Raw genomic sequence first — 16,332 nt, forward strand, 5'->3', positions numbered from 1 at the left:
TTGAAAAAGAAAGGAAAAGGCTATTCACCTATGTGCCAAATTTTGGTTCTGGCCTTCCTCCTTTTTTATTATGTGTGTGTGAGAGAGAGAGAGGTGAATTAAGATAAAAAGAGTGAGAATGAGAATGAGGGACCAATAGGGTGAAGTCTGCATGTATTATTGTGCTCTCTCATGCCTAACCATGCTCTCTTTTAGCATAACAAAGGCTATAGATGGTTTGTGATGGAACCTAGAACAGGCCAGCACTGGCTCATGCACTAGCCGGACCTCTATCTCACACGCTCAACAACCCCACGGCCTCGCAGCTAGGAGCACTGATGACACATACATTGCCTTCCTAGACATCTCGCATTTGTATTACGTCATTTGTAGTCCACTCTTCTCTCACCCACTACTCCTCAGAGGGAGTCCCTTACACATTGCCTAATGGCACGAAGCACAGACATAGGGGGTCCTCCAACGGCTGAATACCGCCACCCCTCTGCGACTCTCCTACACCTTGGGGATTGGCCCCTCAATGCGTCGCTCAACATATAAACATGTCGCACAAAATCCACTCAAGGTACCATTTAATCGTATACAAGAATGTACCATTGTCCTTACTTCTCTTTCCCTTAGACCCCATGACTAGCCTATGGCTTAGGGCGTCCTGTCTCTCACTCAACGTGGGTCAAGGTCCTAATGAAAACAATTGCTGTACATCCAGGATTTTTGATACCTTTAAATATTTCCATGATTTATGCATATTGTGGATGCCAAGTGCTCAAACAATTATAAAATCAATATTGTGCACATGTGGAAAACATCCTTTCAATGATTTTCAACTACCGTTCTTATGTGGCGTTGCACGAACCTAGCACCGAGGAAACCCTTGTGCTACTATGCTCTTATTTTATAATTATTCACCGAATGATATGACATGCAAACAAGGCAGCAATCTTTTCATCATTTGACTCCACATTTAGACACATTCTAACCACTCTACCCTTCCATCGATCCAATGTTGTATTGTTGTAAGATTTATAGGGCATTTTGCCATCATTTTATGTATAAAAAGCAGGAAATACACACTAGGACAAGAAGGTGGGGTTGAACTGAGGCAAATCCTCATGCTTCAGTCCCCACAAACATTCACAAACATTGTTCTTAATTATCACTAATTTTCCACACCCAAAATTCATTTTTTCCTCTATTTTTTATGGTTTTTCTCCATTTTTCTTGTATTTTTCCTTATTTAATTACTAAAAATTCAAAATAGATTATGGGCTGTGGCCCTTAGTTCCTTCTTGCAGCAAAAATGAAAATTTAGTTAGTGTTCCTATTCATTCTTCCATTTTTATACCCAAAAACATCATTTTTCCTTGATTTTTCATATTTTACATGTTTTAGTGTATTATTTTGAGCCACAAGATGCATATTTTTCTGATTTTCTAATTATGAACAGCAAGTATTCATGGAAAACAACAACATAAACAATTTTTAGCCCACATGAACAACATTTTATCAATCAAAAGCCATGAGATCTCAAATTTTCTTTGAAAAAATTGAATTACTACTTATTTGCGTGTTTCGGGTTTCATGTCCATGGCTGCAAATATGAAAATCAGCAGCACTTCATGCTCAAGACGATCACAAATCACCATTTCCAGCCCGTGGAGCAATCCGATCAATGCCGGACAAGCCTCCATCATTCTTTCTTCTTCCTTCCTCTTCCCACATGAATTTACCCTTAGAAGAGAGAGAGGGAGGAGAGAGAAAGACTAGATTTCCATCTCAGCATTCAGGCCATCAATTGAGGAGCAAAGGGCGGTGATAGAGTCAGCATTCAGGAGGGAATGAAGCCCCATAATCCATTGGGGGGGTTGTTTGCAGCAGGCAAGTTGCCTCTCCATCCTCCATGGTGCATTTTTCGGGTGCCATCTTCCTCCACGTTTTTTCATCCCTCTTCATTCTCTCTCCAAGTTTTTTGCTTCATAAGGTGCATAAAATTTTTAGGGGGGGCTCCAAACTCAAAAGGTATGCTCAAATTTGGCCTCCCAAGTGTCCACCTTTTCATATCCTGACCATTTTGTGGCCATTTCCCTGTCCGGACTCGGAATCGAGCTCTGAAAAATCCTGGGCATCCGACTTAGCATCCCGCATTGGCCAATAGCTTGTGTCAACCCACACGACTGTTTGAAAAATTATGAAAAATCAACAAGTGTCACTCGGGCACCTTTAAAGCACTTTGGCGCTTAAAATCGTCCTAGGTCGAGCCGCCGCCTTTGACATTGAATATTTTTCCCTTGATATTCATAATTTTTAGCTATTTTTAAGCACTTCCCGGCACCAAAATTCCGCTGTCATTGGCAACCACAGGATAGGGCGACTTAGCCCGTTGAATCCACGAACATATCTGCACATAAACAACCAAAGAAGCATCAAATTGATACAAAATAAATATATAATAAAACTCAGCACAATGCTTCCCCTACCCCTGGACAGAACCAAGGCATGGCATCCACAAGGAGTAGGCCTAGCATCATTTAATAGAAGATCCGAAGCGAGTGACTGACCAACTGCTCCAACACAGTCAAACTAAAAAACCTATCAAAGAGGTTGCCCTAAGTGGTAGTCGGAACTACTTACCAATGAAAGACAACACAACTAGGAGCTCCCACAAGGGGAGGACTCCTATAGCCTGATCAAGGAGTATTTTCTTTCACTACATGTCTTCTTTTAGGGTTTTTATTGTAGTAACATACTTGGGCATGTAAAAAGGAGGGAGTTGAGTGTAGTGACCCAAGGAGAATAGGGCATCGGCCTCAGGACCTGTCTCGACACCCAAGAACCTACCAAGCCCTCACAAGGAAACACTTAATCCTTTTCTAACGCTCACTTTTATTTTCACTCCAATCTTCCTCGTTTTGTTATTATTTTCAAGAAGCGACCCCTAGGAAGACAAGGTCTAGGCCCCAGGTTTGACTCGTCCCCAGGAACCTACCAGGCCTTCGAAAGGCAATGATCAATTGCTTATATATTTTCATTCCTTTTCTTTTCTTTGATAGGGGTTAGAACTCCTTTTTACACACCTTCGTATTTATATTCATCTTTTAGGATGTTCAGGGTTTCTTGGTATCATCATTATTATCTGGCAGGCTTCTCTAACTGCCTCACTACTAACAAGAACTCCTAGAACGGCTGCTTAGCAGGCTAGCAGGACAGGGCCACTGGACTTCCTTCTAAAAAAGGTCTTTCGAGGCCTGACAATGTCTTTACAGGAGGCAATGACTACTCCGACCTCCCTCAAACATACTTAGCCTAAACCTGGGACTTCATGCCTTGGTTGCCGGTCCCCAACAAAAATATATCCCCTCGACAAGTAAAAATACACATATAACAGGAAAGAAAGGTGCTCGTAAAGGAGAGGTATCACCTGGATTGGCCACAAGAAGCTTCCATCGCAGCAAATGCTCCTCCGAGCTCCACCAAATTCCACGAATCACAAAACCTGTCCAGCACAACACTTAAAACAAACACCCGATTAAACACACCCGCACTAGACAGGGAAATGGCCCTCTTGGCCTAATGAAATGAAAACACTTCTACTCATAACATCCTCCTGGAAACAACTATGATAGACATCAAAGCATACCATTCCCAGGGGAATAGGGTTCATAGCCCTAAACTAGGTGCATTAAATTATGACCCATCCCTCTTGCGTATATCGCAAGAGGTGTTCGCATCACATGCAGATGAGTCTCGCTTACCCTTTGCATCACCCAGATCAACCATTGTCTGCCAAAGAGCGCATGTTCAGAAAGCATACCCCACAAACGACCAGGTCATGTCTCACCATCAATAGATATATCGGGACAAGGGCCACAATTAAAGAAGAGGTCTTCTTCATACGCAAGGTTAGCCAATGAATCGGCAAATTGATTCCAATTTCGTGGAATCAGCTGAAAAGACACTCTATCAAATTCGTCTAGCAGGGCTATAGCAGTATGATGGTACATGCAAAGGATGGGGTTTCGTACCATGTACGTCCCATTGAGTTGATTTAAAACCAACTGAGAGTCCCCTTTCACCAATAACTGGCGGATACCACCCTTCTTTGCAATATTCAAACCCATAATCAGGGCTTTGTATTCGGCCATATTATTGGTAAAATTCACCCCGAGATAAACAGCTAACTTCATGACAATCCGTCATCGGGGGTCTCGGATGACAACTCCTACACTTCCTTTTTTGCATGCACCCCTGGACGCCCCATCAAAGTACAAGGTGTACGTCCATAAAGGGTTTACATATCCCGCCATCCTGAACTCTACTCGTAATTATGGTAATCGAAATTCAGCATATTCAACGGGTGGACTGTAGGCTCCATCCCTCCATCCTCATTGAATTCAACAGGGATGCTCGCCAAAATTTGTAGGCAGTGATGGCAGAAGACCTTGATCTCCCAAATAAATGTCCCGCCTTCTTGCTCAGTCACCTTATATCCTTTGCTCCACCAAATGATCTTTCCCTGATGATATCTCTATTATAAGTACGGGTGTTCTAAATAAGGGATCAGATGACCCATCAACCTCTATTACGATTTCCTTGCAGATGTTTGATCGATCTCTCCTAGACCTGCAAGGCAGTCATAGCATTAGTGCAATCAGAAGTAATAAGGTTTAATCTTATTAAGATTAACTTTATTTTTAAATTCTACCCCCTCAAGGTCAGCTAACAAGACTGTGGATTTATTCTTTCCTATTCTAACGATCCTATAGGGCCCGTCCCATTTGGGCTCTAGCTTGCCTGGAAATAATTCACGTCGTGTGTCATAATACAGAACAAGCTATCCTTTCTTGAAGGTGTATTTCTTGGCTTTAAGGTCATGTAACTGCTTCATTCGGCGCTTCGCCACTTCTTGGTGCAATAAGCTTTGTAGCTTAAGCTCATCTAAATGTGCCAATGTCGTCAAGCGCTCAAAAAGTGCGTCTTCATCACTCAAAGAATGATTGATGGCAAACCGAATGGTTGGCAGCTCAATCTCTAAAGGCAAGACACACTACTCCCCATATACTAACTTGAACGGGGTATGGCCAGTGGCTCATTTGAAGGTCGTATTATAGGCCCACACTGCCACGTATAACTTTTTATCCCAATCTCGTTTCTTTTCCGATACAATTTTGGACAGGATGCCCACAAGCTGCTTGTTGGTGCTTTCAACCTGCCCATTGGCTTGCGGGTTATATGGGGTTGTCTTTTTATGCTTGATTTGCCACATCTCTGTCAAACCTTTGATTATCTTATTCAGGAAATGGGTTCCGCGGTCCGACACTAATTCTTTCGGCGGACCAAAACGGCATATTATCTGCTCTAAAAGGAAACTAACAGTTTCTTTAGCATCATCTTTCCTTGTTGCACGTGCTTCTGACCACTTTGTGAAGTAGTCAGTTGCTACAATGATGTACCTCTTTTGCGTAGTCGATGACGGAGCAATAAGACCCACAAAGTCTATTCCCCACTTCTCAAATGGAAGTATCGCCATAATAGGGGTGAGTGGTCGTTTCCTATTCTCTCGACTATCATGCAGTTGACAAATATCGCATCTCTTAACATACGCAAATGCATCCTAGAAGATGGCAGGCCACCAATAACCTGCTCTTAAAGCCTTTTGTGCTGTAAGCCGTCTAGCAAAATGGCCACCGCAAGCAGAATCATGGCACTCTTCCAAAATGAATGACACCTCGTCAAGCATCACACATCGGCGATAGATGTCATCAACCCCTTGCCAATATAATGTACCTGTGATCAAGGCAAACTTTAACGCTTGCTGCTTAATTTTCCTTCTCTCAGCTTTAGATAACTCGGATCCCGCCTCTCTCCTCGATAAATAATGCGTTATTGCAGCGTACCAAGAGGGAATAGATGCCGTATCTATTTTAAATAACAACTCCATGTCACTACCTTCAGCCACAGATTCTTTCGGCTCCCCAAAGTCCACAAGACATTCCACGATGCCTTGCAACCTTGGTGGCTTACTCCTGATTTCATAATCAAATTCCTGCAAAGTGATTGATTACTTCGTTAGACGATCAGGCGGCTGTAGCTTATTCATCAATAATTGAAGTCCCTCCGCCTTCGTATAAAGCACAACTTTCTCATAGAGAATATAATGCCTAAATTTATTGGTCCCAAAGACCATCGCTAGACACAACTTCTCCATGTAGGTATAATTGATTTCGGATACCCCCAGCTTCCGGCTAGCAAAAGCAATCGGGTGGTACCACTTCTCTTCCTAGATTTGGGCTAAACAGAGCCGATACTATACATGGTGGCTGTCGAAAATATATAGAACATCTCACCTCTTTTAGGTGCTTTTAAAACAGGAGCTCTTGCTAGTTCCTGTTTCACATCATCGAATGCTACCTTACAAGGGTCACCCCATTCAAACAAACAGCTAAAGGACAATAAATTTGTAAGCGGCAACGTTCTCTCTACCAAGGCATTTATGAATCTATGGTAATAACCAACCGAAGACAGAAAGCTATGAACTTCTTTCGGAGTGCGTGGTGGACCCATGGCAACTATAACTTTGACCTTCTCGGGGTCTGTCGCAATGCCTACCGAACTGACCACATGATCCAACAATAGCCCATAAGGTACTCCAAAAACACACTTTCGTGGGTTTTGGGCGATGCAAAACTGTCTACAACGCTCAAAGCATTTTCTTAAAATGATCAACTACCTTCCTCTCACGGTGGCGGCCCCTAAGTCATCAATAAAAACCTTCAACTCTTCAGGGGATATGTCACCGAATGTCTTATCTGCTGTTCGTTGCCATGAACTAGGCGCATTGCATAAACCAAAGGCCATCACGTAGTACGCAAAAGTACCAAATACAGTAATAAAAGTTATTTTCAACTTGTCCTCTTTTGCAATTGCCATCTGGTTGTATCCTATAAAGCAATCCATGAACGAATATATCTACCTACCTGCTAATTGATCCAAAATCTGGTCAATAAATGGCAACGGGTAGTAGTCCTTAGCTGTCTTCTTATTCAGCTCCCTAAAGTCTACACATAATCGAATTTGATTATTTTTCTTCTTTCTGATCACAACTGGCGAACACCATTCCGTGTGTTGCACAGGAAAAATCAAATCCGCTTTTCGAAGCTTCTGTAACTCTTCAAATAGCCCGTCCTTCAGTTTGAAAGGCATACGCCTTACTTTCTGTCGTACAGGTCGACTGCCCTCTTTCAACGGAATTGTATGAACAGCAAGCCTAGGAGGAATGCCTCTCAACTCATCATAACTCCAGGCAAAGATATCACGGAATTCCTAAATCAAGGCCACATAGTCCTCCCTTTCTGCTGTGCGGAGCATAGAACCTAATTTGATTGGCCGTGAATCATCAGGCGTACCAAGGTCTAGCTCAATAACATCTGCATCTCTTATACGATCTTGGCCCTCTATCGGCTCATTCAAAGTGATCTAATAGATGTCTTCCGTGGTGGATCCCTCTTTGGACTCATCACTCGATGATGTCTCACTGGCAGATAAATCCTCTAATGTCTCAAATTCTATAGAAGATAGGGGAGCTCTCTCACTCTACGGAGACTCAGGATAAGCATCAACCACCACACGCTGGGAACCTCTACCGAATATTAGCAGACCAACGGGTATATCTACTTGGCAGTCCGCTTGCAAGATCCAAGGTCGTCCGAGTAATACTTGGTAACTTGGACGCCCTGCAAAACGAATCACCCTAAAGTCCAACATGCATTCTACATTTGCAACAGTGACATGGACCTTAGTAATGCAGCCTTCCAACTATCTCAAACTATCATCTGCCATTCTGAGAATTGTGGAGATATCTTTCTGAATCGCCAAGACCCAACCTTTCCATCAGTTCAGAACTCATAATGTTAACAGATGATCCCGTGTCGACAATGGCATAATCTACTAATATCCCATCGACATAGGCTACAACCCTTGGGCAATGCTTCTCAGCATGCTCGAACCAGTCATCACCAACTCGCGCAATACCCAAAGGCTCAATGATGTAACCGGTATGGAGGATCTTTCTAAATTCCTTGCGTACTCCTGGGGAAAGCTTAATAAGTTGTAAGACATTCACATCCGGCTTGACTTTGCAAAGAGAGCTCGCCAAATCGAATTCATGATAGTTCAATAGAGCTTGCTTTTCACGCCAAACCATCCGCTCTTTAGGTCGCTGAATCGACTTTATTGCCTCTTTCTTAACTTTCACATTCTTCTTTGGTGGTTCCTTATCGGCTTTACTTTCCATGGGCTTCAAAGGTCCCCCTTTCATGGCAGGATCCAAAACTTATGTTCCTTTGTCGCCTTGTTTAGGGTTTCCGTCGACATGCTTATCCTTGTCGGCTTCTCTACCCTTTTGACCTCTTGTAAGAACAACTTGTAGATGAGAGGTTTCAGCGACATTAACACGTAGAGCCTCAATCAAACTAACCCCACTACCACTAGGTAGCTCCTCCATTGTAGTCTTTGGTCGTTGAAGTATTTGTTTAGGCCCGTTTTCTCGCTGGGAATCATTTCCTTGGGCACGATGATTAACAGGCCCTGGTTGCTGACTATCTCGCTGGAGGGAACTGATCTTACTCCAGCAAGTAGCTGCTAAATGGTCGAATTTTCCACAGATGTCGCACTTAACATTTGGGCAATTTCTTGGATAATGTTGCCCACCACACCATTTGCAACTAAACCTCGAAGGTGCACCCTCATCTGGGTATCTACTTCCTATCAAATTTTGTTGTTTTTAAAGGAAGTTGACATCAATGGCTATTTGCCGATATTGCTCCGTAATCATGTCGATATAATGCTTCATCATGTCCTTAACCTCACCAAGAACATTGGAAGCGCTCGACTCATAGCCTTGGTCATTACCATGTCGTTCCAACGGCCTAACAATTCGATTAGGCACTGGTTTTTGAGCCATAGGCATGGTATTAGAATTGATGGCCTGGCCTCCACCATTTGGAGCCATTTGACTACTCGTAGGCATCGACATGCTAGGGGGAGCTGGTAATAAAGGCACATTCTGCATCATGTTCCCTCTCCCATTAGGGTTAGCCATCGCTATCCCTTGGCTACTACTGCCATTGCCATCGCCATATTGTTTTCCAATACTAAACCCATATCCGAATTACCTCAAGAAGCATAGGCTGCTTGTAGTCGGGATTCCACCTCTTGTGCTCGTGTAATGGCAATATCTATATCCCCCAAGGGGACACTACTCAACTGCAATTGGATATTAAAGTCCAAACCATGTAGGAAATATTGCAATTGGACAGCTTCGGGGATAGGAATAGAGGTGTCCAACTTACGGAAAACCTCTTTTATTTTCTTCGCATAAGCACGAATATCCTCGTGTGGTTCTTGGCGGGTCACGTTGAGTACACGCAACCAATATTGTCCACCCCTTTCAGGGGCAAACTCCCTTCGAAAAGCTCCATAAAATGCATCAATATTCAATATGGTCCCGACTTCTAAACCATGATACCATATGGCAGCTCTTCCTTTGAGAGTCATATTGAAGAACATCATTAAATGTCCTTCTTCTTGAATGCGACAGTTGAACATCAGCTTTTGAAACTTCCTAATGTGGAGTTCCGCATCTTCCTCAACTAGCCCATTAAAAATGGGTAGCGGGTAACCTAGAGCCGGCAAATCCATTGTTCCTGCTGGAATTGCAATAGGTTACGCCATGACAAGGATTGGATTTGCACTAGGAATAGGGGACGGTGGGGTTACACCTCCCGCACTTGATGTAGACTGGCTTATGGATGGAAGGGGAGCACTAGAGCTTCCACCTTCTCCTAACTTACTGCTTGTGGCCCCAAGACCACTAAATCCACTCCCTCGTAGGGGTTCAGCACCGCTACTCTTAGGGGAATATCTCCTAAAAATTTCAGCACGTCGCCTAGCTCTTTCGTCTCTTTCTTACTTTTGGATTTCTGCTAGACGATGCTTATCGCTAAATAACGGATCAATCACAGTATCCTTTGGCATAAACTGCTAGTTGGTCCCTAGACAACCAGGATTGGAGGACCGCCACTTTTAAGAGGCTCCTAGCCGCACCACTGATGGAACCTAGAACGGGCCGGCACTGGCTCATGCACTAGTCGGACCTCTATCTCACGCGCTCAACAACCCCACGGCCTCGCGGCCAGGAGCCTTGATGACACATACATTGCCTTCCTAGACATCTTGCATTTGTATTACGTCGTTTGTAGTCCACTCTTCTCTCACCCACTACTCCCCAAAGGGAGTCCCTTACACATTGCCTAATGGCACAAAGCACAGACATAGGGGGTCCTCCAACGGCTGAATACCGCCACCCCTTTGCGACTCTCCTACACCTTGGGGATTGGCCCCTCGATGCGTCACTCAACATATAAACATGTCACACAAAATCCACTCAAGGTACCATTTAATCATATACAAGAATGTACCAATGTCCTTACTTCTCTTTCCCTTAGACCCCACGACTAGCCTATGGCTTAGGGTGTCCTCTCTCTCACTCAACGTGGGTCAAGATCCTAATGAAAACAATTGTTGTGCATCCAGGATTTTTGATACCTTTAAATATTTCCATGATTTATGCATATTGTGGATGCCAAGTGCTCAAACAATTATAAAATCAATATTTTGCACATGTGGAAAACATGCTTTCAATGATTTTCAACTACTGTTCTTATGCGGCGTTGCACGAACCTAGCACAGAGGAAACCCTCGTGCTACTAGGCTCTTATTTTATAATTATTCACCAACTTATATGGCATGCAAACAAGGCAGCAATCTTTTCATCATTTGACTCCACATTTAGACACATTCTAACCACTCTACCCTTCCATCGACCCAATGTTGTATTGTTGTAAGATTTATAGGGCATTTTGCCATCATTTTATGTGTAAAAAGCGAGAAACACACACTAGAACAAGAAGGTGGGGTTGAACTGAGGTAAATCCTCATGCTTCAGTCTCCACAAATATTCACAAATATTGTTCTTAATTATCACTAATTTTCCGCATCCAAAATGCATTTTTCCTCTATTTTTTATGGTTTTTTCCATTTTTCTTGTATTTTTCCTTATTTTCTACATTATTTAATTACTAAAAATTCAAAATAGATTATGGGCTGTGGCCCTTAGTTTCTTCTTGCATAAAAAATGAAAATTTAGTTGGTGTTCCTATTCATTCTTCCATTTTTATACCCAAAAACATCATTTTTCCTTGATTTTCCATCTTTTACGTGTTTTAGTGTATTATTTTGAGCCACAAGATGCATATTTTTCTGATTTTCTGATTATGAACAGCAATTATTCATGGAAAACAACAACATAAAAAATTTTTAGCCCACATGAACAACATTTTATCAATCAAAAGCCATGAGATCTCAAATTTCCTTTGAAAATTTTGAATTACCACTTATTTGCGTGTTTCGGGTTTCATGTCCATGGCTGCAAATCTGAAAATCAGCAGCACTTCATGCTCAGCATGATCACAAATCACCATTTCCAGCCCGTGGAGCAATCCAATCAATGCCGAACAAGCCTCCATCATTCTTTCTTCTTCCTTCCTCTTCCCACATGAATTTACCCTTAGAAGAGAGAGAGGGAGGAGAGAGAAAGACTAGATTTCCATCTCAGCATTCATGCCATCAATTGAGGAGCCAAGGGCGGTGATAGAGCCACCATTCAGGAGGGAATAAAGCCCCATAATCCATTGGGGGGGTTGTTTGCAGCAGGCAAGTTGCCTCTCCATCCTCCATGGCGCATTTTTCGGGCGCCATCTTCCTCCACGTTTTTTCATCCCTCTTCATTCTCTCTCCACGTTTTTTGCTTTATAAGGTGCATAAAATTTTTGGAGGGGGGTCCAAACTCAAAAGGCATGCTCAAATTTGGCCTCCCAAGTGTCCACCTTTTCATATCTTGACCATTTTGTGGCCATTTTCCCGTCCGGACTCGGAATCGAGCTCTGAAAAATCCTGGACGTCCGAATTAGCATCCCGCATTGGCCACTAGCTCGTGTCAACCCGCACGACTGTCTGAAAAATTATGAAAAATCAACAAGTGTCGCTCGGGCACCTTTAAAGCACTTTGGTGCTTAAAATCGTCCTAGGTCGAGCCACCGCCTTTGACATTGAATATTTTTCCCTTGATATTCATAATTTTTAGCTATTTTTAAGCAATTCCCAGCACCAAAATTCCGCTCTCAGTTTGAGAATCTAGGAGGTGCATCTTACATCATGGACTATGGCAAGATAATCCTTCATCATGGAGGGTATGCTTTGCGTGCCCATTCACTATAAATATATTTTATGTTCATGTTCAAGAAGCTAGGTGAGAGGTAGTCATTGACTAGGTGGTTGAAGGTCTTGAAATAATAGGAGTGTGTCCAATGTCCCAAATGCATTGAGCACATGTAGTCCAATATAGAGATAGATTTTGACTTAAACGATCAGAACCACACAACACATGATGTACAAGCTCATATCAATGAGGGCTCGACTATTGCAAAACCATTTCATGATAGCCAACTTAATAATGTTGTGCATGATAGTTGCACTGAAGGAAAGTCTATTGAAAATGCATTTCATAATTGGTAGGACCATGCCAAAAATGGGATGCATTATCAAATGTTACAACCACTAATGATGTGCACAATAATGGGAGTCAAGGAATGCATACTAAAAATGTATTGCATGATGCAAAGGAAAATGGGAAAAAAGAGGTGCACAATATGCAACGTGAAGGTATGCCTACTAAAATCGCATTGCATGATGGGTAGGACCATGGTGAAAAAGGGATGCATGCTTGTCAAGATATTGCATCCACTAATGATGTGTAGGATAGTCACTATGAAGGCATGCTTGTTGAGAATTTATAGCATGATGGACAAGACGATTGCAAGAAAGTGATGCACGATATGTGTAGTGTGTAGGATGCTTGTAAAGTTACATGATAGGCAAGTTTATGGCTAGAAATAAATGCCTGATTATCAAGATGCCACAACCACTAATGATGTGTAGGATAGTTACAATGAAGGTATCCCCACTACGAATTTATTGCATGGTGGGTAGGATCATGGAAGAGAAGGGATGCATGATTATCAAGATGCTATAAGAATCCTTTTGTGACTAGGTAGTTCCTTCATCCAATAAATTTTTACCTAAGCATTGTTAGGTATGGAATAGCTTGATTGGCAACCCAAAATAGCATTCATGGGAAGGTAGCTAAAAGAGGCCATTAACTTTGAAAGACCTTGTGTGAGAAAGAGAGTTCTAAATATCTCTTTAATGAGACAAAGCTTGGACACATGCTTCTCAAAAAGATTATGTTAAACTTGACTCATTGAGATCTCTTTTAGTCAAAGATTAGCCATATTCTCCCCGAGGAGTCCACCTATAAGAAATCATATATATAATGTGTGCTTAAAGGATATTAAGAATGTAAAGTTCTAAATTTCCTCTTCGCGTGAACTAACCCTTTTAGGTAATAGAGATAATGATATATCAATTTTGTTAATTGCCTAAGGATAATGCAATTTCTTTTATTATTCCCCTCCCCAGCCGACTGATGTGATGGAAGGGGAGGGGAATAGAAAGGTTGCAGAAGCTCCTCGGTGGGAGCTCACAGGTGTGGAGTGCCATGCCTCTTGCCACGTCGAGAGGGAGGATCCCCCCTCCCCTCCCCTATTTAAACAGGAGCAGGCCATTCCCATGGAGGTAGCCCGGATGCTTGGAGGAGGTGAAAGGTAGCGCTGCCCCCACGCTGATGCAGTCAACGGGAGAAAGAGAAGACTTGAGGGAGCACTCCGCCGTTGCCGCCTGAATTCTGTCGTCTACTTGCCTATCCTCCCAGCGCCGCCATCTGCAGTCGTAGGCCTCGCCGCCTATCCAACTTGCCTTCAATCGCCGTTTAAGCTTCCCCCCCCACGTGGGGAAGCTTTAGAAGCCTCCTGGGGGGGAAGCTTCTAAAGGGCTTTCTTAGTCCCCTTTCACCTCCATGTCCTAAAAACCCCCAAGGCCCCCATTCTTATGTTTTCTTGGAATCTCACGCCCCCTCCCCCTAGGTTTTAAAAACCCTTAAGCCCCTTTCACCCTCGTGCTAAAACCCCTTCCCTTCACTTTGGAGTCACTCCCCCCAAGAGCACGAAGGCCTTAAGGGTCTTATTACTTTTTCCCCTGTGTATAATCCCTAAAAGCCCCTTTCCCCTAGCTTCGAAACCCCCCCCCCCCCTCGTGATTTAAAATTTAAGCCATTTCTTATGGGCTTCAAAAACCCTTTCACCCCCTTCTTGTGCCTTACGAAACCCTTTTTATTACCCCCTGTGTTTAAAGCATTATATACCCCTTCCCATAGTTGAAACCCAACCCCCGTGTTTTTTTAAATTTTCCTTTAGCCCTTCCTCATTGGCCTCAGAATCATTTCCCCCCTCCGTGTGTGTAAACCCTCATAAGCCCCTTTTCCCCTAAATTGCCTAAGGGTCCTTAGACCCTTACTTATAACCTTTACGGTTATTATTTTCCCTTAGAGCTCTCCTGAACCTTCTGTCTTTTCCACACCTTTTTATTCCCGTTCGTGCGAGCTTACAAAGGCCATTAAGCCTTCCCCATGGCTTCAATGGGTCTTAGTTGTACAAGATTCTGAAACACCCTTTCGAATTCCCGAATTCAAGGAGGGAGCCTTCCAAAAACTACTTTTGACGGACGGTGCAAGGGAGCGACGGTGGAATTCAAAGGAGGAGTTGTAAAGCTGCTTCCACGACCGAAAGACTACAATTGCGATGCCTCCGAAGAAAATCCAAGGCGTAGCCACGGGGGGGTCGTCTCCCAGCATCCATGTGAATATCTCACCCCAAACCGAAGTTTTCATTCCTAATTTTTATTTGATATTGTGCAAGGTTAATTGTTAGCAATAGGATATATTTTTGTCCTAGTTGTTCACGACGAAGAAACTTAGTCATTAATACATTTAATGGAACATGAAAAATAAAGCAAGCATAAACGCATTTCTAGCAAATAGCTTTATGCATTGAAATGAATTATAAGCTAGATTATTATCCATTGAAATAGTATACTTCAATTAAGCCTAGAAGTATAAACTGCATCTCGTACTATTAATCCATATCCTCTTTGCATGAATCATCATGGAAAGTGCAAGCATGAAATGATTCTTACGATGCATAAACTCTAGGAAAATATTGTTTGTTAGTAGCATAAATTATCAAGTAAAAGGTTGCTTGTTTAGCATAAATTTTGTTAGCAAAGTGTAGGAAGATTATTTGGAATTAACTAACCTAAAATCGATAAAGTTTAGGATTGAAAAATCAATTGATGCATAGACAACGAATCATGTGGAAGTAATCTCGAAATTATCTTCTAGAGTTAACCAAAGTGACATAAACTTAAAACACCTAAGCTGCAAAATTCTTGTTAGGAATGAGTTAAATTCCAAGAAACGCCTATACCTTAAATACTTTCCCACATTCACTGAATGTAGGGACAGTGAATTGTAATCATAAAACGAACTAGGGTTTGTCCCTGAGAATCTTACAAAGATGAAGCTTGGAAACCCTAGGTCTAACGACGCCAGCTTAAAGAACCTGAAACAAATTGTTTCGTGACTCCATAGTCTCATAGTTCAATGCAGCACTCGCGCAATGAGTGTGGATTCATATGATCTTGTGATTGGATCACAAGGGAATGGCCAAGATTCTCTCAATGAAGTTGACATGTCCTTACGCAAGTTATCTTGTAAGAGGATGAATAATCATCCTAGTTTAGTATTCTTCTTGAGTAAGGAAGATTGTTTGGAAACTAAAGACCAACCGATAAACTTAAGGTTTGACCAAGTTGGGTTAATAGGATATGCCCTAACCCAGGATAAAGGGGATTTTGCCAAGTTGCAAGTTATGCCGGATCGAGTGCTGGATGCATTCGAAAGGAAGGATTTATTCCTTAGCAGTTTTCCAACAAAAAGGATCAATGGAAATCTTTGTGCTTGCTACAGATTTTAGAGCACTGTTTGGCTTTGTTTGATTAATGAATTAAAAGATAAATGGATATCTATACTTCAGGTTGAAGTCCTGAAGGGAGAGGCAGCTTTAGTTACCCCCGACTACCTGCCCGATCCTCACCAATGGGGTTGTTAATCGTGCTGGGCAAGTGGACCGAACCCGTCATGAGAGGTCTCTCCGTTTAGCGCTACTTGGAGCAGGAGGATGCTTGGGTGCCAGGGGGGCTCTGGTCGTAAATCCCTCACCTTCCGGGCCCTGCACAAGAGGCTAACGTGACTCGGGATTGGATCTC

Source organism: Lygodium microphyllum, chromosome 12, assembly GCF_053477565.2.
Source record: "Lygodium microphyllum isolate KBCC chromosome 12, Lygodium_microphyllum_v1.1.10, whole genome shotgun sequence".
Lineage (NCBI taxonomy): Eukaryota > Viridiplantae > Streptophyta > Polypodiopsida > Schizaeales > Lygodiaceae > Lygodium > Lygodium microphyllum.